This window comes from Pseudophryne corroboree, chromosome 5, assembly GCF_028390025.1.
Source record: "Pseudophryne corroboree isolate aPseCor3 chromosome 5, aPseCor3.hap2, whole genome shotgun sequence".
Taxonomy (NCBI): Eukaryota; Metazoa; Chordata; class Amphibia; order Anura; family Myobatrachidae; genus Pseudophryne; species Pseudophryne corroboree.
The window spans coordinates 203,280,207-203,302,947 of NC_086448.1; the positions used below are offsets into that span (position 1 = coordinate 203,280,207).

General features: G+C 45.3%; 1 protein-coding gene across 3 annotated transcripts in view; it reads right to left on the minus strand.

Annotated features, from left to right (window-relative positions):
• MPP7 (MAGUK p55 scaffold protein 7) overlaps positions 1–19,141 on the minus strand; it is a 681,636-nt gene extending 662,495 nt beyond the window's left edge. The window contains exon 1 of one of the 3 annotated variants that reach the window (XM_063922017.1): positions 18,988–19,141. The gene's annotated coding sequence lies outside the window, so the exon portion shown is untranslated. Of the gene's footprint in view, positions 1–18,604; positions 18,680–18,865; positions 18,886–18,987 lie in introns of those variants that run through there. The other 2 variants (XM_063922018.1, XM_063922019.1) reach the window with 2 other exon arrangements.
• Between the last annotated feature and the right edge of the window lie 3,600 nt (positions 19,142–22,741).

Consider the following 22,741-nt stretch of genomic DNA (forward strand, 5'->3'; position numbering starts at 1 on the left):
CTGTGGGAATCACGGTTATCAACAGATGTGAGAAGTAAAAAGCCAGTTGATAATACCGGTGATTTTTTGGATGTACGTGGGTCTTCGGAACTTTCTGGCCCTTTGCCTTTTGCTAGTTTGGCTGGGGAAGTGACAGATGGGGAGTCCAGTGAGGACCCTCTTGCCGGGAACAGAGACATAGTAGTTAGAACTGAAAGCGTGCCTGACCTGGAGGTAAAGAAGGATCTGTTTGCGTCTGAACAGTTAAAGGATCCTACCTTAATAAAGGCTAGAGAGAATGTTAAGATTGTTAATGGGGAACCTGTGGTACCAGGTGACAGGGTTACGTATCCCCACATGGCCATCTGTAATGAGCTCTTGTACCACATTGTCAAAAGGGGTGAGGATGTGGTGGAACAGCTGGTAGTTCCCCAGCCTTATCGGAGAACGGTACTAGATTTAGCTCATAGTCACGTTACCGCAGGACATTTAGGGGCAGAAAAAACCACCGAAAGAGTTTTACAAAGGTTCTTTTGGCCAGGGGTTTATAAAGAAGTGTCTGAATATTGTTCTTCCTGTCCTGAATGCCAGTATCATGCCCCTAGACCCCATTTCAGGAGCCCACTAGTTCCCATGCCTATTATAGAGGTCCCGTTTGACAGAATAGCCATGGATCTCGTGGGGCCCTTGTTAAAGTCTGCTCGGGGCCATCAGTATATCCTGGTAATTATGGACTATGCCACTCGATATCCTGAGGCTGTCCCTTTACGCACTATCATAACCAAGGCGATAGCTAGGGAGCTGGTGCAGGTATTTAGTAGAGTGGGAATACCAAAAGAAATTTTGACTGACCAAGGTACTCCATTTATGTCAAGGATCATGAAAGAATTGTGCAAGTTATTTAAGGTCACTCACCTCAGGACATCCATCTACCATCCCCAAACTGACGGGTTGGTGGAAAGGTTTAATAAAACATTAAAAAGTATGTTAAAAAAGGTTGTTGAGAGAGATGGGAAAAACTGGGATTGTTTGTTGCCCTACTTGTTAATGGCCATCAGAGAAGTTCCTCAGTCCTCTACGGGGTTTTCTCCATTTGATTTGTTGTATGGTAGACACCCCAGAGGGCTGTTGGATGTTGCCAAAGAGACGTGGGAAGGACAGCCCACTCCTTATAGAAGCGTTATTGAGCATGTAACACAAATGCAGGATAGGATTGCAGCCGTGGTACCTGTTGTCAGAGAGCACATGGAACAGGCCCAAAGTGCTCAACAGAGGGTCTATAACCGGAGTGCCAAGATACGGGAATTTGCTCCTGGAGATAGAGTTCTTGTTTTGGTACCCACTGTGGAAAGCAAATTCCTAGCTAAATGGCAGGGTCCATTTGAGATTAGGGAAAAAGTGAATGAGGTTAATTACAAAGTATACCAGCCGGGAAAGAGAAAACCCGAACAGATCTACCATGTTAACTTAATCAAACCCTGGAAAGATAGGTTGTCTCTGTCAGCGGAGCCTTGCCCTTCGGTGTCTTCACCCCGGTTGCTTCCCGCAGTGAAGGTGTCAGAGACATTATCAGCTGATCAGAACAATCAGGTTAAAGAATTTCTCATCCAAAATAGGGAGGTATTTTCAGAGCTGCCTGGCCGAACGACCATAATAAAACATGACATTGTCACAGAACCAGGGGTCAGGGTTCATTTAAAGCCATATAGGATTCCTGAAGCTCAGCGAGAAGCTATTTCTAAGGAAGTTAAAACCATGTTAGAACTTGGAGTCATAGAGGAGTCTAACAGTGAGTGGTCCAGTCCCATAGTGCTCATCCCGAAGCCCGACGGTAGCATACGCTTCTGTAATGACTTTCGTAAGTTAAATGAGGTGTCCAAGTTTGACGCATACCCCATGCCCCGTGTGGATGAGCTTGTAGAAAGGCTGGGAACAGCCAGGTTTCTCACCACATTGGACCTGACCAAAGGTTACTGGCAAATACCTTTATCTGATAGCGCCAAAGAAAAAACAGCCTTTTCGGTTCCGGAGGGGCTGTACCAGTATAAGATGTTACCCTTTGGGTTGCATGGGGCTCCAGCAACCTTTCAACGGGCGATGGATAAAATTTTGAGGCCCCATAGAAAATATGCAGCTGCCTATTTGGATGATGTAGTAATTCACAGTACAGATTGGGGGTCACATTTGGTTAAAGTACAAGCAGTACTGGACTCAATCAGAGAGGCAGGGTTAACTGCTAACCCAAAGAAGTGCTGCCTCGCAATGGAGGAGGTCAAATACTTGGGCTTCACCATAGGCAGAGGTCTGATTAGGCCCCAATTGAATAAAGTTGATGCTATTCAAAACTGGCCTCGTCCAGTGAATAAAAAACAGGTAAGGGCTTTTTTGGGAATTACTGGGTACTATAGACGGTTTATTCCTAATTTTGCGACCACAGCGGTGCCGTTGTCAGACCTTACCAAAGGGAAGCAGTCAAATGTGGTGAAATGGAACCCTGATGCAGAAAAGGCGTTCCAAGCGTTAAAAGTGGCTTTGTGTTCACAACCGGTGTTGATAACACCAGATTTTTCAAAAGAATTTGTGGTACAGACAGATGCCTCAGAGGTAGGGATAGGTGCTGTGCTGTCCCAAACCAGAGATGGGGACGAACACCCTATCATTTATTTGAGTAGGAAACTCAATGAGCATGAAAAAAGGTATGCCATTGTGGAAAAGGAGGCTTTGGCCATTAAGTGGGCACTAGATACCTTGAGATATTACCTCTTGGGTAGACAATTCAGACTAGTGACTAGAGATGAGCGGGTTCGGTTTCTCTGAATCCGAACCCGCCAGAACTTCATGTTTTTTTTCACGGGTCCGAGCGACTCGGATCTTCCCGCCTTGCTCGGTTAACCCGAGCGCGCCCGAACGTCATCATGACGCTGTCGGATTCTCGCGAGACTCGGATTCTATATAAGGAGCCGCGCGTCGCCGCCATTTTCACATGTGCATTGAGATTGATAGGGAGAGGACGTGGCTGGCGTCCTCTCCGTTTAGACACTTGATTTACTAATTTTGGGGAGCATTAGGAGTACTCAGTAGTGTACAGTGCAGAGTTTTGCTGATAGTGAGTCGACCAGTGACCACCACTTTTATTTATAATCCGTTCTCTGCCTGAAAAAAGCGATACACAGCACACAGTGACTCAGTCACATACATACCATATCTGTGTGCACTGCTCAGGCTCAGGCCAGTGTGCTGCATCATCTATATATATTATATATCTGTCTGACTGCTCAGCTCACACAGCTTATAATTGTGGGGGAGACTGGGGAGCACTACTGCAGTGCCAGTTATAGGTTATAGCAGGAGCCAGGAGTACATAATATTATATTAAAATTAAACAGTGCACACTTTTGCTGCAGGAGTGCCACTGCCAGTGTGACTAGTGACCTGACCACCAGTATATAATATTAGTAGTATACTATCTCTTTATCAACCAGTCTATATTAGCAGCAGACACAGTACAGTGCGGTAGTTCACGGCTGTGGCTACCTCTGTGTCGGCACTCGGCAGCCCGTCCATAATTGTATATACCACCTAACCGTGGTTTTTTTTTCTTTCTTTATACATACATACTAGTTACGAGTATACTATCTCTTTATCAACCAGTCTATATATTAGCAGCAGACACAGTACAGTGCGGTAGTTCACGGCTGTGGCTACCTCTGTGTCGGCACTCGGCAGCCCGTCCATAATTGTATATACCAGTGACCTAACCGTGGTTTTTTTTTTCTTTCTTTATACATACATACTAGTTACGAGTATACTATCTCTTTATCAACCAGTCTATATATTAGCAGCAGACACAGTACAGTGCGGTAGTTCACGGCTGTGGCTACCTCTGTGTCGGCACTCGGCAGCCCGTCCATAATTGTATATACCAGTGACCTAACCGTGGTTTTTTTTTCTTTCTTTATACATACATACTAGTTACGAGTATACTATCTCTTTATCAACCAGTCTATATATTAGCAGCAGACACAGTACAGTGCGGTAGTTCACGGCTGTGGCTACCTCTGTGTCGGCACTCGGCAGCCCGTCCATAATTGTATATACCAGTGACCTAACCGTGGTTTTTTTTTTCTTTCTTTATACATACATACTAGTTACGAGTATACTATCTCTTTATCAACCAGTCTATATATTAGCAGCAGACACAGTACAGTGCGGTAGTTCACGGCTGTGGCTACCTCTGTGTCGGCACTCGGCAGCCCGTACATAATTGTATATACCACCTAACCGTGGTTTTTTTTTTCTTTCTTTATACATACATACTAGTTACGAGTATACTATCTCTTTATCAACCAGTCTATATATTAGCAGCAGACACAGTACAGTGCGGTAGTTCACGGCTGTGGCTACCTCTGTGTCGGCACTCGGCAGCCCGTCCATAATTGTATATACCAGTGACCTAACCGTGGTTTTTTTTTCTTTCTTTATACATACATACTAGTTACGAGTATACTATCTCTTTATCAACCAGTCTATATATTAGCAGCAGACACAGTACAGTGCGGTAGTTCACGGCTGTGGCTACCTCTGTGTCGGCACTCGGCAGCCCGTCCATAATTGTATATACCACCTAACCGTGGTTTTTTTTTCTTTCTTTATACATACATACTAGTTACGAGTATACTATCTCTTTATCAACCAGTCTATATATTAGCAGCAGACACAGTACAGTGCGGTAGTTCACGGCTGTGGCTACCTCTGTGTCGGCACTCGGCAGCCCGTCCATAATTGTATATACCACCTAACCGTGGTTTTTTTTTCTTTCTTTATACATACATACTAGTTACGAGTATACTATCTCTTTATCAACCAGTCTATATATTAGCAGCAGACACAGTACAGTGCGGTAGTTCACGGCTGTGGCTACCTCTGTGTCGGCACTCGGCAGCCCGTCCATAATTGTATATACCAGTGACCTAACCGTGGTTTTTTTTTTCTTTCTTTATACATACATACTAGTTACGAGTATACTATCTCTTTATCAACCAGTCTATATATTAGCAGCAGACACAGTACAGTGCGGTAGTTCACGGCTGTGGCTACCTCTGTGTCGGCACTCGGCAGCCCGTCCATAATTGTATATACCACCTAACCGTGGTTTTTTTTTTCTTTCTTTATACATACATACTAGTTACGAGTATACTATCTCTTTATCAACCAGTCTATATATTAGCAGCAGACACAGTACAGTGCGGTAGTTCACGGCTGTAGCTACCTCTGTGTCGGCACCCGGCAGCCCGTCCATAATTGTATATACCACCTAACCGTGGTTTTTTTTTCTCTTTATACATACATACTAGTTACGAGTATACTATCTCTTTATCAACCAGTCTATATATTAGCAGCAGACAGTACAGTGCGGTAGTTCACGGCTGTGGCTACCTCTGTGTCGGCACTCGGCAGCCCGTCCATAATTGTATACTAGTATCCAATCCATCCATCTCCATTGTTTACCTGAGGTGCCTTTTAGTTGTGCCTATTAAAATATGGAGAACAAAAATGTTGAGGTTCCAAAATTAGGGAAAGATCAAGATCCACTTCCACCTCGTGCTGAAGCTGCTGCCACTAGTCATGGCCGAGACGATGAAATGCCAGCAACGTCGTCTGCCAAGGCCGATGCCCAATGGCATAGTACAGAGCATGTCAAAACCAAAACACCAAATATCAGTAAAAAAAGGACTCCAAAACCTAAAATAAAATTGTCGGAGGAGAAGCGTAAACTTGCCAATATGCCATTTACCACACGGAGTGGCAAGGAACGGCTGAGGCCCTGGCCTATGTTCATGGCTAGTGGTTCAGCTTCACATGAGGATGGAAGCACTCAGCCTCTCGCTAGAAAACTGAAAAGACTCAAGCTGGCAAAAGCACCGCAAAGAACTGTGCGTTCTTTGAAATCCCAAATCCACAAGGAGAGTCCAAATTGTGTCGGTTGCGATGCCTGACCTTCCCAACACTGGACGTGAAGAGCATGCGCCTTCCACCATTTGCACGCCCCCTGCAAGTGCTGGAAGGAGCACCCGCAGTCCAGTTCCTGATAGTCAGATTGAAGATGTCAGTGTTGAAGTACACCAGGATGAGGAGGATATGGGTGTTGCTGGCGCTGGGGAGGAAATTGACCAGGAGGATTCTGATGGTGAGGTGGTTTGTTTAAGTCAGGCACCCGGGGAGACACCTGTTGTCCGTGGGAGGAATATGGCCGTTGACATGCCAGGTGAAAATACCAAAAAAATCAGCTCTTCGGTGTGGAGGTATTTCACCAGAAATGCGGACAACAGGTGTCAAGCCGTGTGTTCCCTTTGTCAAGCTGTAATAAGTAGGGGTAAGGACGTTAACCACCTCGGAACATCCTCCCTTATACGTCGCCTGCAGCGCATTCATAATAAGTCAGTGACAAGTTCAAAAACTTTGGGTGACAGCGGAAGCAGTCCACTGACCAGTAAATCCCTTCCTCTTGTAACCAAGCTCACGCAAACCACCCCACCAACTCCCTCAGTGTCAATTTCCTCCTTCCCCAGGAATGCCAATAGTCCTGCAGGCCATGTCACTGGCAAGTCTGACGAGTCCTCTCCTGCCTGGGATTCCTCCGATGCATCCTTGCGTGTAACGCCTACTGCTGCTGGCGCTGCTGTTGTTGCCGCTGGGAGTCGATGGTCATCCCAGAGGGGAAGTCGTAAGCCCACTTGTACTACTTCCAGTAAGCAATTGACTGTTCAACAGTCCTTTGCGAGGAAGATGAAATATCACAGCAGTCATCCTACTGCAAAGCGGATAACTGAGTCCTTGACAACTATGTTGGTGTTAGACGTGCGTCCGGTATCCGCCGTTAGTTCACAGGGAACTAGACAATTTATTGAGGCAGTGTGCCCCCGTTACCAAATACCATCTAGGTTCCACTTCTCTAGGCAGGCGATACCGAGAATGTACACGGACGTCAGAAAAAGACTCACCAGTCTCCTAAAAAATGCAGTTGTACCCAATGTCCACTTAACCACGGACATGTGGACAAGTGGAGCAGGGCAGGGTCAGGACTATATGACTGTGACAGCCCACTGGGTAGATGTATGGACTCCCGCCGCAAGAACAGCAGCGGCGGCACCAGTAGCAGCATCTCGCAAACGCCAACTCTTTCCTAGGCAGGCTACGCTTTGTATCACCGCTTTCCAGAATACGCACACAGCTGAAAACCTCTTACGGCAACTGAGGAAGATCATCGCGGAATGGCTTACCCCAATTGGACTCTCCTGTGGATTTGTGGCATCGGACAACGCCAGCAATATTGTGTGTGCATTAAATATGGGCAAATTCCAGCACGTCCCATGTTTTGCACATACCTTGAATTTGGTGGTGCAGAATTTTTTTAAAAACGACAGGGGCGTGCAAGAGATGCCGTCGGTGGCCAGAAAAATTGCGGGACACTTTCGGCGTACAGGCACCACGTACAGAAGACTGGAGCACCACCAAAAACTACTGAACCTGCCCTGCCATCATCTGAAGCAAGAAGTGGTAACGAGGTGGAATTCAACCCTCTATATGCTTCAGAGGTTGGAGGAGCAGCAAAAGGCCATTCAAGCCTATACAATTGAGCACGATATAGTAGGTGGAATGCACCTGTCTCAAGTGCAGTGGAGAATGATTTCAACGTTGTGCAAGGTTCTGATGCCCTTTGAACTTGCCACACGTGAAGTCAGTTCAGACACTGCCAGCCTGAGTCAGGTCATTCCCCTCATCAGGCTTTTGCAGAAGAAGCTGGAGGCATTGAAGAAGGAGCTAAAAGGGAGCGATTCCGCTAGGCATGTGGGACTTGTGGATGCAGCCCTTAATTCGCTTAACAAGGATTCACGGGTGGTCAATCTGTTGAAATCAGAGCACTACATTTTGGCCACCGTGCTCGATCCTAGATTTAAAGCCTACCTTGGATCTCTCTTTCCGGCAGACACAGGTCTGCTGGGGTTGAAAGACCTGCTGGTGACAAAATTGTCAAGTCAAGCGGAACGCGACCTGTCAACATCTCCTCCTTCACATTCTCCCGCAACTGGGGGTGCGAGGAAAAGGCTCAGAATTCCGAGCCCACCCGCTGGCGGTGATGCAGGGCAGTCTGGAGCGACTGCTGATGCTGACATCTGGTCCGGACTGAAGGACCTGACAACGATTACGGACATGTCGTCTACTGTCACTGCATATGATTCTCTCAACATTGATAGAATGGTGGAGGATTATATGAGTGACCGCATCCAAGTAGGCACGTCACACAGTCCGTACTTATACTGGCAGGAAAAAGAGGCAATTTGGAGGCCCTTGCACAAACTGGCTTTATTCTACCTAAGTTGCCCTCCCACAAGTGTGTACTCCGAAAGAGTGTTTAGTGCCGCCGCTCACCTTGTCAGCAATCGGCGTACGAGGTTACATCCAGAAAATGTGGAGAAGATGATGTTCATTAAAATGAATTATAATCAATTCCTCCGCGGAGACATTGACCAGCAGCAATTGCCTCCACAAAGTACACAGGGAGCTGAGATGGTGGATTCCAGTGGGGACGAATTGATAATCTGTGAGGAGGGGGATGTACACGGTGATATATCGGAGGGTGAAGATGAGGTGGACATCTTGCCTCTGTAGAGCCAGTTTGTGCAAGGAGAGATTAATTGCTTCTTTTTGGGGGGGGGTCCAAACCAACCCGTCATATCAGTCACAGTCGTGTGGCAGACCCTGTCACTGAAATGATGGGTTGGTTAAAGTGTGCATGTCCTGTTTTGTTTATACAACATAAGGGTGGGTGGGAGGGCCCAAGGACAATTCCATCTTGCACCTCTTTTTTCTTTTCTTTTTCTTTGCATCATGTGCTGATTGGGGAGGGTTTTTTGGAAGGGACATCCTGCGTGACACTGCAGTGCCACTCCTAGATGGGCCCGGTGTTTGTGTCGGCCACTAGGGTCGCTAATCTTACTCACACAGCTACCTCATTGCGCCTCTTTTTTTCTTTGCGTCATGTGCTGTTTGGGGAGGGTTTTTTGGAAGGGACATCCTGCGTGACACTGCAGTGCCACTCCTAGATGTGCCCGGTGTTTGTGTCGGCCACTAGGGTCGCTAATCTTACTCACACAGCTACCTCATTGCGCCTCTTTTTTTCTTTGCGTCATGTGCTGTTTGGGGAGGGTTTTTTGGAAGGGACATCCTGCGTGACACTGCAGTGCCACTCCTAGATGGGCCCGGTGTTTGTGTCGGCCACTAGGGTCGCTAATCTTACTCACACAGCTACCTCATTGCGCCTCTTTTTTTCTTTGCGTCATGTGCTGTTTGGGGAGGGTTTTTTGGAAGGGACATCCTGCGTGACACTGCAGTGCCACTCCTAGATGGGCCCGGTGTTTGTGTCGGCCACTAGGGTCGCTAATCTTACTCACACAGCTACCTCATTGCGCCTCTTTTTTTCTTTGCGTCATGTGCTGTTTGGGGAGGGTTTTTTGGAAGGGACATCCTGCGTGACACTGCAGTGCCACTCCTAGATGGGCCCGGTGTTTGTGTCGGCCACTAGGGTCGCTAATCTTACTCACACAGCTACCTCATTGCGCCTCTTTTTTTCTTTGCGTCATGTGCTGTTTGGGGAGGGTTTTTTGGAAGGGCCATCCTGCGTGACACTGCAGTGCCACTCCTAGATGGGCCCGGTGTTTGTGTCGGCCACTAGGGTCGCTAATCTTACTCACACAGCTACCTCATTGCGCCTCTTTTTTTCTTTGCGTCATGTGCTGTTTGGGGAGGGTTTTTTGGAAGGGACATCCTGCGTGACACTGCAGTGCCACTCCTAGATGGGCCCGGTGTTTGTGTCGGCCACTAGGGTCGCTTATCTTACTCACACAGCGACCTCGGTGCAAATTTTAGGACTAAAAATATTGTGAGGTGTGAGGTATTCAGAATAGACTGAAAATGAGTGTAAATTATGGTTTTTGAGGTTAATAATACTTTGGGATCAAAATGACCCCCAAATTCTATGATTTAAGCTGTTTTTTAGTGTTTTTGGAAAAAAACACCCGAATCCAAAACACACCCGAATCCGACAAAAATAATTCGGTGAGGTTTTGCCAAAACGCGTTCGAACCCAAAACACGGCCGCGGAACCGAACCCAAAACCAAAACACAAAACCCGAAAAATTTCAGGCGCTCATCTCTACTAGTGACAGACCATGCCCCTTTAAAATGGATGTATGTAAATAGAGGCAAGAATGCTCGTGTAACTAGATGGTTTCTAGCGTTGCAGGACTTTAAGTTTACTGTCGAACATAGACCGGGAACACAATTGGCCAACGCAGATGCATTGTCTCGCATCTTCTGTTTGGGGGCTACAAGTGTTCCGGCCCCTTGGTCGAAACAGGGGAGGGGGATATGTGACAAGAACACTGGGATAGTGTTTGAGGGCAGGTATATTTGTCCCAGGTTCTTGTCTTACATGTTTTAGAAAATGTTAACTTCTAGGAAAAATGCTTTTTGTTTTGTCTGAACCTTTTCAGTTTGCTGTAAAAGCTGGGTAAAGGCTCTGAGAGAGAGATAAGGCGAGTTCTAGACATTGGGCCCAGTTCGGGTCTTTGGCCTCACAGAGGGCTAATCAGGGTTTCAGCTGTGTAAGAGTGATATAGTGCTTCTAACCTGATTAGTATGGGGAGACTGCCTGGGAAGGCTGCAGGATCTGTGTGTGAGAGACACGCTTTCTGATGCAAGTAAGCTATACAGTATGTACTGAAGAACTCTGTGTTTTGTTTAGTGACAGTTAGGAACATCTTATGTTTAGTTAGTGCCGGACAGGCAAGGTATTTTTATTTTGGGGTTTGTTTTATTTTCTGTTTCAATAAAACTGGCCGGGGTCAGTTGTACCAGAAACTGGACTTGTGTTGTTCCTCAGCTGCTGCGTGCTGCCATATTCCCCAGGAAAAGGCACCTTGCACCCCTACAGTGTTACAATAGGAAGAACATTTTCTTTTTGAAAAGATTGTAAAATTCAAAACATACAGTATATGGGCAGCACAGACGGCGTAATGGATAGCATTACTGCCTCACAGCACTTGAGGTCACCATGGTCCTAACGAGGTGGAGTTTGTATAGTCTCCCCATTGAGTTTGTATAGTCTCCTCCGGGTACTCCGGTTTCCTCTCACAATCCAAAAATATACTGGTAAGTTAACTGGCTCGTAACAAAATTAACCCTAGCGTGAATGTGTGTGCATGTGGTAGGGAATATACATCGTAAGCTCCACTGGGGCAGGGATTGATGTAAATGGCTAAATAGTCTCTGTAAAGCGCTGCGGAAAATGCGTGCGCTATACAAATATTTTACTGCCACCCATAATAATGAAGTGGTGCTACACAGTCCCAGAGGTCAGACTACATTCTCATCACCTGGTGGTGCAGAGATAACCGCACTCCCCAGTCACACAGCCATGCCTGCCAACACACTGCACAAATGGATAAATCACAGCCAGACACTCAAACAATAACAAAGTCTAATCGGAGCATAATTGTTGTCATAAAATTTGCTTAAGAAAACAATGGAAACTCCAGCTTTCAATATGAACCCATTTTCACAGCGAGACACCGCCAGGTCACAGTGGATCGGCTAATGACTCTACGTTTTATTTATTTATGAATGGAACTTGGGCACAACTCGCAATAAGCATGATCTAATCTGACGCATCCTGAAAGAAATTAATAAACCGAGTGGGCGACATTACATAGGACCAAAGCAGAGGGTTTTCCTGCTGTAATTTGTGATAAAACAATAATTACAGTGTTACAAAAACATTCTAATGTTTGACAACAGAGCAGCTTGTATTCCTGTTTTAGTAAATGTCATTATGACTTAGCAAATGGCTGCACAATTAGAATAACCAGACTCCCTGTGTTCTTCTCTCGGCTTTATAATAAAGGACACAGTCACATAGGAAATGTCGAATAACGGATGCGCTACTTATGCAGATAATGGAATATGCTGGTAACAGCGAGATTTTAAGACGAGTTTTCAGATTTATTTATTTTTTTAAGCGGAAAGTAGACTATTATATTCTATTTAGAGAATCCATACACTAGATGTTCAAGTACAGTGACAAACACTAACGTCCGTGGCATCAGCACTGAACGGGTATGGGTCGACAGTCATTAGGTCGACCACTATTGGTCGACATGCATTAGGTCGACAGAGTCACTAGGTTGACATGGTCATTAGGTCAACATGTACTAGGTCGACAGGTTAAAAGGTCGACATGAGGGTTTTTTTTACTTTTTTTGGTGTTGTTTTCTTCGTAAAGTGACGGGGAACCCCAATTAGTGCACCGTGTCTGCTCGCCATGCTTTGGGCAAGGTGCCTCGCTCCGTTATCGCTGCGCTCGGCAAAGGTTACTATTCCCAATTGTAGTCCACGTGGATCGTAAAGTATGAAAAAGTCCAAAAATTTAATTTATTTATTTTTTAAAACCATGTCGGCCTTTTGACCCGTCGACCTAGTACGTGTCGACTTAATGACCCTGTCGACCTAATGAATATCAACCAATAATGGTCGACCTAATGACTGTCGACCTAATGACCGTATCCCCACTGAACGGTAGTAGGAGAATTAAATTCTGTCCGTGCCCACCCCCCCATCCCTGTACAGTTTAATAGTGATAAATAGAGAGTAAGAATAATGCAAAATTCCCTGTAAAATTGGCATGCCCTTTAAAAGGAGATGTCCATCTGAAATAATATTTTCAAGATCTAAAGATCTAATCATGGGCTGTTAGTTTAGCGGCACACGGAGGATGCAGTAAATCTGTAGTATCTTACCGCACTGACAACGGGGAAGGAGTGCTGAAATACAAGAAAGCGTCTGCGCTGACAAGGAATTTACAAAATGACCTCTCAGTCACAGTATAATGTGGAGATTTTATTTCAGGTGGGAAACTAAAAGCAATTGGTTTACCAGCTACCCTCATCAGCCACTGTATAAAGACGAACGATGGGAGCTGCATTTCAATGACTGCAGAAGTGGTGGAAGTTCTCCACTGGATGGGAATGCATTGCTGGTACAATATGTCATTAGTTACAGATTGTACCTTATAAGAACTGATTGTACAGCACTGAGACATGTTGGAGCTGCATAAATAGGATCAATTGTTTCTCTTGTGGCCTTCTCTGTACCAATGCTCAGAGGGGCTGTTACAGAGAACTGATCTTTGATGGAAGAAAACTGGCAGCAGATGTGAGGAGGAAACACTGATCTGGGTGATTCTGTCCCACGGCTGCAGATGCATTTACTACCATCGTGCACAGATGGATCACAAAAATAAATACAATTATTTCAGCACTAGCTACTGCAATGCACGTATGTATTGGAGCTATATGCTTGTCTTTCCCTTCCAGTAATAACTGCTTTAGAACAATTGACAGAGCACGTAGTCATCATTTAAATATACAGCTTATGCCCTAACATGCTGATCAATACGTTTTGTAGATATAGATTTTACTTACAGTCTTTATACGAAGAAAAAAAAAAAGTCGGCATTATATTGCAGACTTACCCAATAGACTTTATCACCATAAGTATATATCAGCGATTAGGAAAAAGCACATATAACCTTTCTGGCCTGAGAAATTGCCTCTTCCAAGTGCTGTGGATGTCTTGGAGAGCCAGATAATCAAAGAGTGAGCCCACAATCACTATATATGCTGGTGATGATACAATAACAGGTTATAAACTGTGTTGTAACATTCCATACTGCTGACAGTAACACTCATATGCAGAAGTGTATTTCTCTCATGTACATAAATGAAAAATATCATGCTGCCCACCCCTAGAGCATACAGCCTGACACATACTAACACATAAACAGCACATCCATGTGTGGAAGAGAAGGAAAGGCCAAGCCCCCAGCACACGTATCACTAACACCACCTCAAACAATGTGATGTTGGATACTGGTCCACTCGCTTATTACAATACTGGCTGTTTTACCCGTTCTTTGTACGGGAGTTTCTGATTTTCACGGGTTGGTAAATCTATTGTAAAATTTGAAATGTCTTAATGTAAGTAAATATTAATCCATGGTTCTTAGCGTTACCCGAGGAGCACCCTTAGCAAATACAGTAAAAAAAAAGTGACAGGACCGCTTTGTAATTTTATCTACACACTGGAGGCGCAATCCAAATTTTGATACGATCTTATCCTATGGGCGTTATCGTTCACGCAACCCAAGCCACGCATCAGTAATGACGTCATTATGTAAACCCCTTTTCATCCCCTTATGGGAGATTTATTCTTAAAGTTTAAGTTCACTACCCAACCCCTAAAGGAATTAGCATGAAGATACATAGCCTATTTGTTAACGGACAATCTGAGGAACATATCAATTTTCAAAATGCGATCAGTTTAGAGACCCCGAAAACTATGGATTTGACACCAATGTCGGTCATTATGGACATTTTATTTTTCACCCCTTCCCACCCCCCATGCTGATGGGGGCTGATCTTGGTCTTAAACGGCATCGGGAGTGTCACTATTCATCTCAGCGACCCCGAAACTATGGATTTTTACATGTCACCCTCTTCCCACCCCCACAGATTGTAAGACATATGTGTACCAAGTTTGGTGTAAACTGCTCCATGCATTCCAGAGTTATGCTGAAACATACATATATCCATTTTTATATATAAATGGATAGATAAGCTGATGCATGTTTCAAGGGCAGAACACACTGGTAAGTAATGGTCCAATGGAGTATTGCCATAATGCATATCTTCCTATGCTCCAAAACAAAGTATCAAAATAGAGTAAGGCAAGGTGTTATTTAATCTGTGTAATGTGTGAACATTCTTAAAATACATGAATGACAGACGCCAAAAGAGTGACATGTAACAGGGTTTGTTAGTGTTCATTCTAGTATATCTCTGTATGAGATAAAGATCAGAGTGTGCTAGAAGCACCAGAGCAAAGAGCGATACCCCAGGCAGGAAAGAGAATCTGCACGGGTTGTGACAGGTGCAGGGTGCCAGAATGAACACTAGCTTGTGGTGGGAGTCTGGCTGCCACTTATGCACGCAACAAGTGCAGCTGGTAAATAATATTGTGGACTGGTGTCTCAAGAGAGCAGAGGTTATCCCCAGAGCAAAGCAGTGAGGCGGCCACACACACACACCCAGCCCCTGCCACTTAGCAAGGAAATACACAGCAAACATGCATGGCCACTGTATCAGTACATCAGCCACTAATGCACAGACAGAAAATGCCATGGTGTTTCTGTACGCTTGTCAGAGCACAAACTAAAGTAAAAGTGGCTGTACTGTAGTTGTTAATGAAGCTCTTAAGAACATCCCACAAGCTGCTTGTGTGCCAATTGCAATACATTGCCTCTTCAATCACCATGGAGGATTATAATAGTGCATGTTAACAGAGAGAAGAAAATATTCAGGAACATGGAGGCGCACATTCTGAATGTAAATAATTCATGCCTGTTCCCTGCAATCACATTAAGCAGCATTCTACAAATGCAGAAAGAAATATTAGATTTAGTCAGACAATGCAACATGTGTTGACAATAAATAGATGTCAAATAATATACAGACATGTGCAATAAGCCCCAATGACTGAACACATACAGAATTGCACAAGACAAACCAGGTATGCACCCAGAATCACAACAGGGGATTTTAGGGGAAGATGCAGGTGTCTGTGTAGAAAATACTGGTCAAGACATTGAGATTTGTACTGTATAAAAGGGGAGCTGCATCCAGTTATAACAATTATAAATTTATAATATATAATGTTAAACTTCAAATTTCAGATACAAAATGCAAAAAAACTACTATACAAAAATGCTAAGTAATTGGAAATTTATCTAGACCAGTGGTTCTCAAACTCGGTCCTCAGGACCCCACACAGTGCATGTTTTGCAGGTAACCCAGCAGGTGCACAGGTGTATTAATTACTCACTGACACATTTTAAAAGGTCCACAGGTGGAGCTAATTATGTCACTTGTGATTCTGTGAGGAGACCTGCAAAACATGCACTGTGTGGGGTCCTGAGGACCGAGTTTGAGAACCTGTGATCTAGACATACAGAATTACACAGCAGGTACTAAATCAGTCAGTAGAGATGTAAAAATGCTGCCAACAGTGGTATATATCAGTCATCTGACAGACACAAAAATGGCCAGAGTTTACTGTACATGCACCAGTCACTACAGAGGGACAGAAATGGCCAGTATTTACAGTACAGGTACCGTTCACAAGTGGGTAGAGAAATTGCCAGTATTTGCATGTGCCAGTCCATAGAGAGGTAGAGAAATGGCTAGTGTTTACATGTAGGATACCAGTAGCTAGAAATATTCTATAATATCCAATGGGCAAAGTTACTAGTAGTCATACATATAGCTGTCTTGTCAGCAAAGATAAAATTAGACCAAGTACAGACCAATCCAAACAGAGGAGAGTAAATCAAATCTGGTCAGTAGAGGTATATCGAATCATATATAATACATGAACCAGTCCAGTCAATAGAAATAGATCAGATCACCATACATTAAATAGTCAGTAATGATAGTCAGTAAGAATATATCAGACCATACATGAACCATTGCAGTCATTAGAGATAGATCAGGCTACCATACATGGACCAGTCTTGCCAATAGGGATGGATCAGAGACCACTATACATGGACCAGACTGGTCAGTATGGATAGATCAGCCACCATACATGAACAAGCCTGGTCAGTAGGGATAGATCAGACCATACCTGAACCAGTCCAGTCAGTAGAAATAGATCAGATCACCATACATTAAATAGTCAGTAGGGATAGTCAGTAAGAATATATCAGACCATACATGAACCATTGCAGTCATTAGAGATAGATCAGGCCACCATACATGGACCAGTGCGGACAGTAGGGATAGAGCAGACCATCATACATGGACCAGTGCCGTCAGTAGGGATAGAGCAGACCATCATACATGGACCAGTGCGGTCAATAGGGATAGATCAGACCATACACAAACCAGTCCGGTCAGAAGGTATATATATGCAGCAGTCCAATCATTAGATATAATCACACTGTACATTTATTTATTAGCAGTTTCTTATATAGCGCAGCATATTCCGTTGCACTTTACAATTAGAACAGTTATAGAACAAAACTGGGCAAAAACAGACAGACATAGAGGTAGGAAGGCCCTGCTCACAAGCTTACAATCTATAGGGCTATACATGCAGCAGTCCAGTCGCTAAATGACATGTACGGCCAGTAAATGATATATGCAGCTGTACAGTCATTATAGAATCACACTATAGATCAGTAGAAAGTATAAACAGTGATTAATAATCACACTATACATGCAGCAGTATGGTAGTATATAATACAGTACATGCAGCAGTCCAGTCAGTATATAATATATGCAGCAGTACGGTTAGTAGATAATATACGCAGCAGTCAGGTCAGTATATAATATACGCAGCAGTAGGGTCAGTATATAATATATGCAGCAGTACAGTCAGAATATAATATATGCAGCAGTCCGGTTAGTAGATAATATATGCAGCAGTCCAGTCAGTATATAATATACGCGGTAGCAAGGTCAGTATATAATATAAGCAGCAGTCTGGTCAGTATATAATATACGCAGCAGTCTGGTCAGTACATAATACACGCAGCAGTCTGGTCAGTATATAATACATGTAGCAGTCCACTCAGTATATAATATATGCAGCAGTACGAACCATATATAATATATGCTGCAGTACGTCAGTATATAATATATGCAGCAGTACGGCCAGAATATAATATATGCAGCAGTACGGCCAGAATATAATATATGCAGCAATATGGTCAGTATATAATATATGCAGCAGTACTGTCAGTATACAATACATGCAGCAGTACGGTGAGTATACAATACATGCAGCAGTACAGTCAGTATACATTACATTCTGCAGTACGGTCAGTATACAATACATGCACATGCAGCAGTACGGTCAGTAGATAACATATGCAGCAGTACGGACCATATATAATATATGCAGCAGTATGGTCAGTATATAATATACGTAGCAGTACGGTCAGAATAAAATATATGCAGCAATATGGTCAGTATATAATACATGCAGCAGTCCACTCAGTATATAATATATGCAGCAGTACGGACCATATATAATATATGCAGCAGTACAGTCAGTATATAATATATACATGCAGCAGTACGGTCAGTATACAATACATGCACATGGTGCAGTACAGTCAGTATATAACATATGCAGCAGTACGGACCATATATAATATATGCAGTATGGTCAGTATATAATATACGTAGCAGTACGGTCAGAATATAATATATGCAGCAATATGGTCTGTTTACAATACATGCAGCAGTACTGTCAGTATACAATACATGCAGCAGTCAACTCATAGAATATATGCAGCAGTATGGACCATAATATAATATATGCAACAGTCCACTCAGTATATAATACATGCAGCCGTATTGTCAGTATATAATACATGCAGCAGTACGGACCATATATAATATATGCAGCAGTACGGTCAGTATATAATATATGTAGCAGTACGGACCATATATAATATATGCAGCAGTCCGGTCAGTAGATCTATGTGATCAGACCATACACAGAGCAGTCCGGTCAGCAGAGGATACAGTATGAGACCATACATGGACCAGTGCTGGAGATAACAGGTAAATCCTCAACATGCAGCAATGAGCACACAATAAACAATGCGGGCAGCGGCTGATGACCGGGCACCGGCTATGCAGACATGACAGGTGTGCGTGCCTATATATGCTGCTGCTGCCTGCCCTGATCTGTGATCTCTCACCTCCATCCCCGGGGCCAGGAACCTGTCACCGCCTCGGGCACCGGGGCGCCCCGCCTCTCCCACCCACACACACATTGCAGCACGCGCACACACATAGCACAGCGCTCCCGCCGGTCACCTACCACAGAACGGATTCGCCTTCCGGTCGCCTCAATCCCCTGCACCGTATCCCGCAGCAGAGCACGGACAGCGGGCGGAACCACAGCACGCAGCGTCACTCCCTCTCCCGCTAGCCACACCCAGCCGCCGCCAGCACCGCCCACTGTGGCTGATGGCTCATGAACACGCCCATCTTCCAGATCTACTCTTTCTTAAGTTAGGCACGCCCACTCCAGCTCGCTCCGCCTGACGCTGCTGTGATGTCACCGCCCTGGAGCTGGTGCTTCTTGTTGTGTGTCCCGTCATTGTTAGATCTTCCCTTACCCGCACACAGGGAGGCTGGGATTGGGGCAGCCGCACCTACCTGCCAGTTAGAGCTGGGCGCACTACAGGTCTGACATTCTGCAGAAGGTCTCTGTAACAGCTCTCCGTGGCATCGGGTTAACCCTTTCATGACTGCGGGTCTTTGACCCTTTCATGACCAGACTCTCTTGGGGATGTGGTGGTTTCAGTAGAAACAATCTTATTTATTAGTTACTCCGAGGTGGTAAATGTATATAGAGCAGATAGAGCATACTGCTAGAGGAGTTTTATATGGGGGAAGGACATGGGCAAGAATTCTAAACTATTACAGGTCTCCATTTATCACACCTCTGGGCATCTGTATGCCACCAATGCTAAATGTACCACCACAGCCAGGGAGTATGGGCAGCTTTTGGAGGGGCATTGGGGGTAATTCCAAGTTGATCGCAGCAGGACTTTTGTTAGCAGTTGGGCAAAACCATGTGCACTGCAGGAGAGGCAGATAAAACATGTGCAGAGAGAGTTAGATTTGGGTGGGGTGTGTTCAATCTGCAATCAAATTTGCAGTGTAAAAATAAAGCAGCCAGTATTTATCCTGCACAGAAATAATAAGATTTTACTTACCGGTAAATCTATTTCTCGTAGTCCGTAGTGGATGCTGGGGACTCCGTAAGGACCATGGGGAATAGACGGGCTCCGCAGGAGACATGGGCACTTTAAGAAAGAATTTAGATTCTGGTGTGCTCTGGCTCCTCCCTCTATGCCCCTCCTCCAGACCTCAGTTAGAGAAACTGTGCCCGCAAGAGCTGACAGTACAAGGAAAGGATTTTGGTAATCCAGGGCAAGATACATACGAGCCACACCAATCACACCGTATAACTTGTGATAAACTTAGTATGAACAACAACAGAGCATCAGTACAACCCTGATGCAACTATAACATAACCCTTATTGCAGCAATTTCTATATACAAGTATTGCAGAAGAAGTCCGCACTTGGGACGGGCGCCCAGCATCCACGACGGACTACGAGAAATAGATTTACCGGTAAGTAAAATCTTATTTCTCTTACGTCCTAGAGGATGCTGGGGACTCCGTAAGGACCATGGGGTATAGACGGGCTCCGCAGGAGATAGGGCACCTAAAAAGAACTTTGACTATGGGTGTGCACTGGCTCCTCCCTCTATGCCCCTCCTCCAGACCTCAGTTAGATCTTGTGCCCAGAGGAGAATGGGTGCACTGCAGAGAGCTCTCCAGAGTTTTCTGTTGAAGAAGAATTTTGTTAGGTTTTTTATTTTCAGGGAGTCCTGTTGGCAACAGGCTCCCTGCATCGTGGGACCGAGGAGAGAGAAGCAGAGCTGGCTTGTCAAGTTGGGCACTGCTTCTAAGGCTACTGGACACCATTAGCTCCAGAGGGAGTCGGAACACAGGTCTCACCTGGGGTTCGTCCCGGAGCCGCGCCGCCGTCCTCACAGATGCCGAAGATAGAATCCGGATGAGAAGGTAGAAGACATCTTAGGCGGCAGAAGACATCAGATCTTCATGAGGTAAGGCGCTGCGCGCCATTGCTCCCAGTCACACACACACAGAGCAGCACTGAAGGGTGCAGGGGGGGGGCGCCTTGGGCAGCAATAAACCTCACATTTGGGCACATGTAGATTGATTAGGCTGCGGAGGCAGTAAATCTATTATCCCCCGCCATTTTATTTGAAAAATCACTAGGACCGAAGCCCGCCGTCGGGTGGGCGGGGCTTGATCCTCAGCACTAACCAGCGCCATTTTCTCCACAGAAGCTGCATGAGGAAAACGCTGGCTCCCTGGTCTCTCCCCTGCTGAACTTCACAGGCTGGAAAAAAGAGGAGGGGGGCACATTAGCGATGCAGTGAGTGGGAATTGGTATATTATATATAGAAAAGCGCTATCTGGTCATATTTTTTCCAGTGTTTTTAAGCGCTGGTGTGTGCTGGCATACTCTCTCTCTGTCTCTCCTTAGGGCCTGGTTGGGGTTTTGTCCCCTTATAGGTTAATCCCTGTGTGTGTGGGGTGTCGGTACGTGCGTGTCGACATGTCTGAGCCGGAAGGCTTCTCCAAGGAGGAGGTGGAGCAAATGAGTGGTGTGTCCCCGTCGGTTGTGCCGACTCCGGATTGGATGGACATGTGGCATATGTTGAATGCAAGTGTGGCATCTTTACATAAAAGGCTTGATAAGGCTGAATTAGGGGGGACATCAGGGGGTCAATCCTCGGATTGGACCGACTCACAGGGCCCGTCGGGGTCTCAAAAGTGTCCCTTAACACAAGACACTACTACCGACACGGATTCCGATTCCAGTGTCGACTACGACGAAGTAAAATTGCACCCTAGGGTGACTAAAACCATTCAGTGTATGATTGTGGCAATAAGGGATGTGTTGCATATTGAGGATGAACCCTCGGTCCCCGACACAAGGGTACACATGTTTAAGGAAAAGAAACAGATTATTAACTTTCCCACATCTCATGAATTAAATGAATTCTTTGGAAAAGCTTGGGAGACTCCGGAAAAGAGTCCACAGATCCCCAAAAGAATTTATATGGCATACCCCTTCCCTAAGCAGGACAGGGAGATTTGGGAATCACCCCCCACTGTGGACAAGGCCCTGACGCGCCTGTCCAAGAAAGTGGCGCTACCGTCTCCTGACACAGCGGCCCTTAAGGACCCTGCAGATCGCAGGCAAGAAACTACCTTAAAGTGTATTTATTCTCATACAGGTGCTGTGCTAAGGCCGACAATTGCGTCGGCATTGGTGTGTAGCGCAATTGCAGCTTGGACAGATGAGCTGACAGATCAATTTGATAATATGGATAAGGATACTATATTCTTAACTCTAGCCCATATAAAAGACGCAGTCTTATTTATGAGGGATGCTCAAAGGGACATTGGATTGCTAGCTTCTAGGGCCAATGCCATGTCTATCTCAGCGAGAAGATCCTTATGGACTCGCCAATGGACGGGTGATGCGGATTCCAAAAAACATATGGAAGTACTACCCAATAAGGGTGATGTATTGTTTGGGGATGGGCTGACGGACCTGGTTTCCACAGCTACAGCTGGTAAATCACATTTTTTACCATATATTCCCCAACAGCAAAAGAAAGTAACACCCTATCAGATGCAGTCCTTTCGTCGCACAAGTCCAGAAGAGGTCAGGGATCCTCTTTCCTCGCCAGAGGTAAGGGCAGAGGCAAAAGAGCACCTGCTTCGGCAGGTGCCCAGGAACAAAAGTCCTCCCCGGCTGCTCCAAAACCCGCAGCATGACGCTGGGGCTCCCCTGAGGGAGTCCGCAACGGTGGGGGCACGTCTTCGACTTTTCAGTCAGGCCTGGGTCAGTTCAGACCTGAATCCCAGGGTGTTGGACATAGTTTCCCAGGGTTACAAATTGGAATTCGAGGAGGTGCCCCCGCGCCGATTTTTCAAATCGGCCCTACCAGCTTCC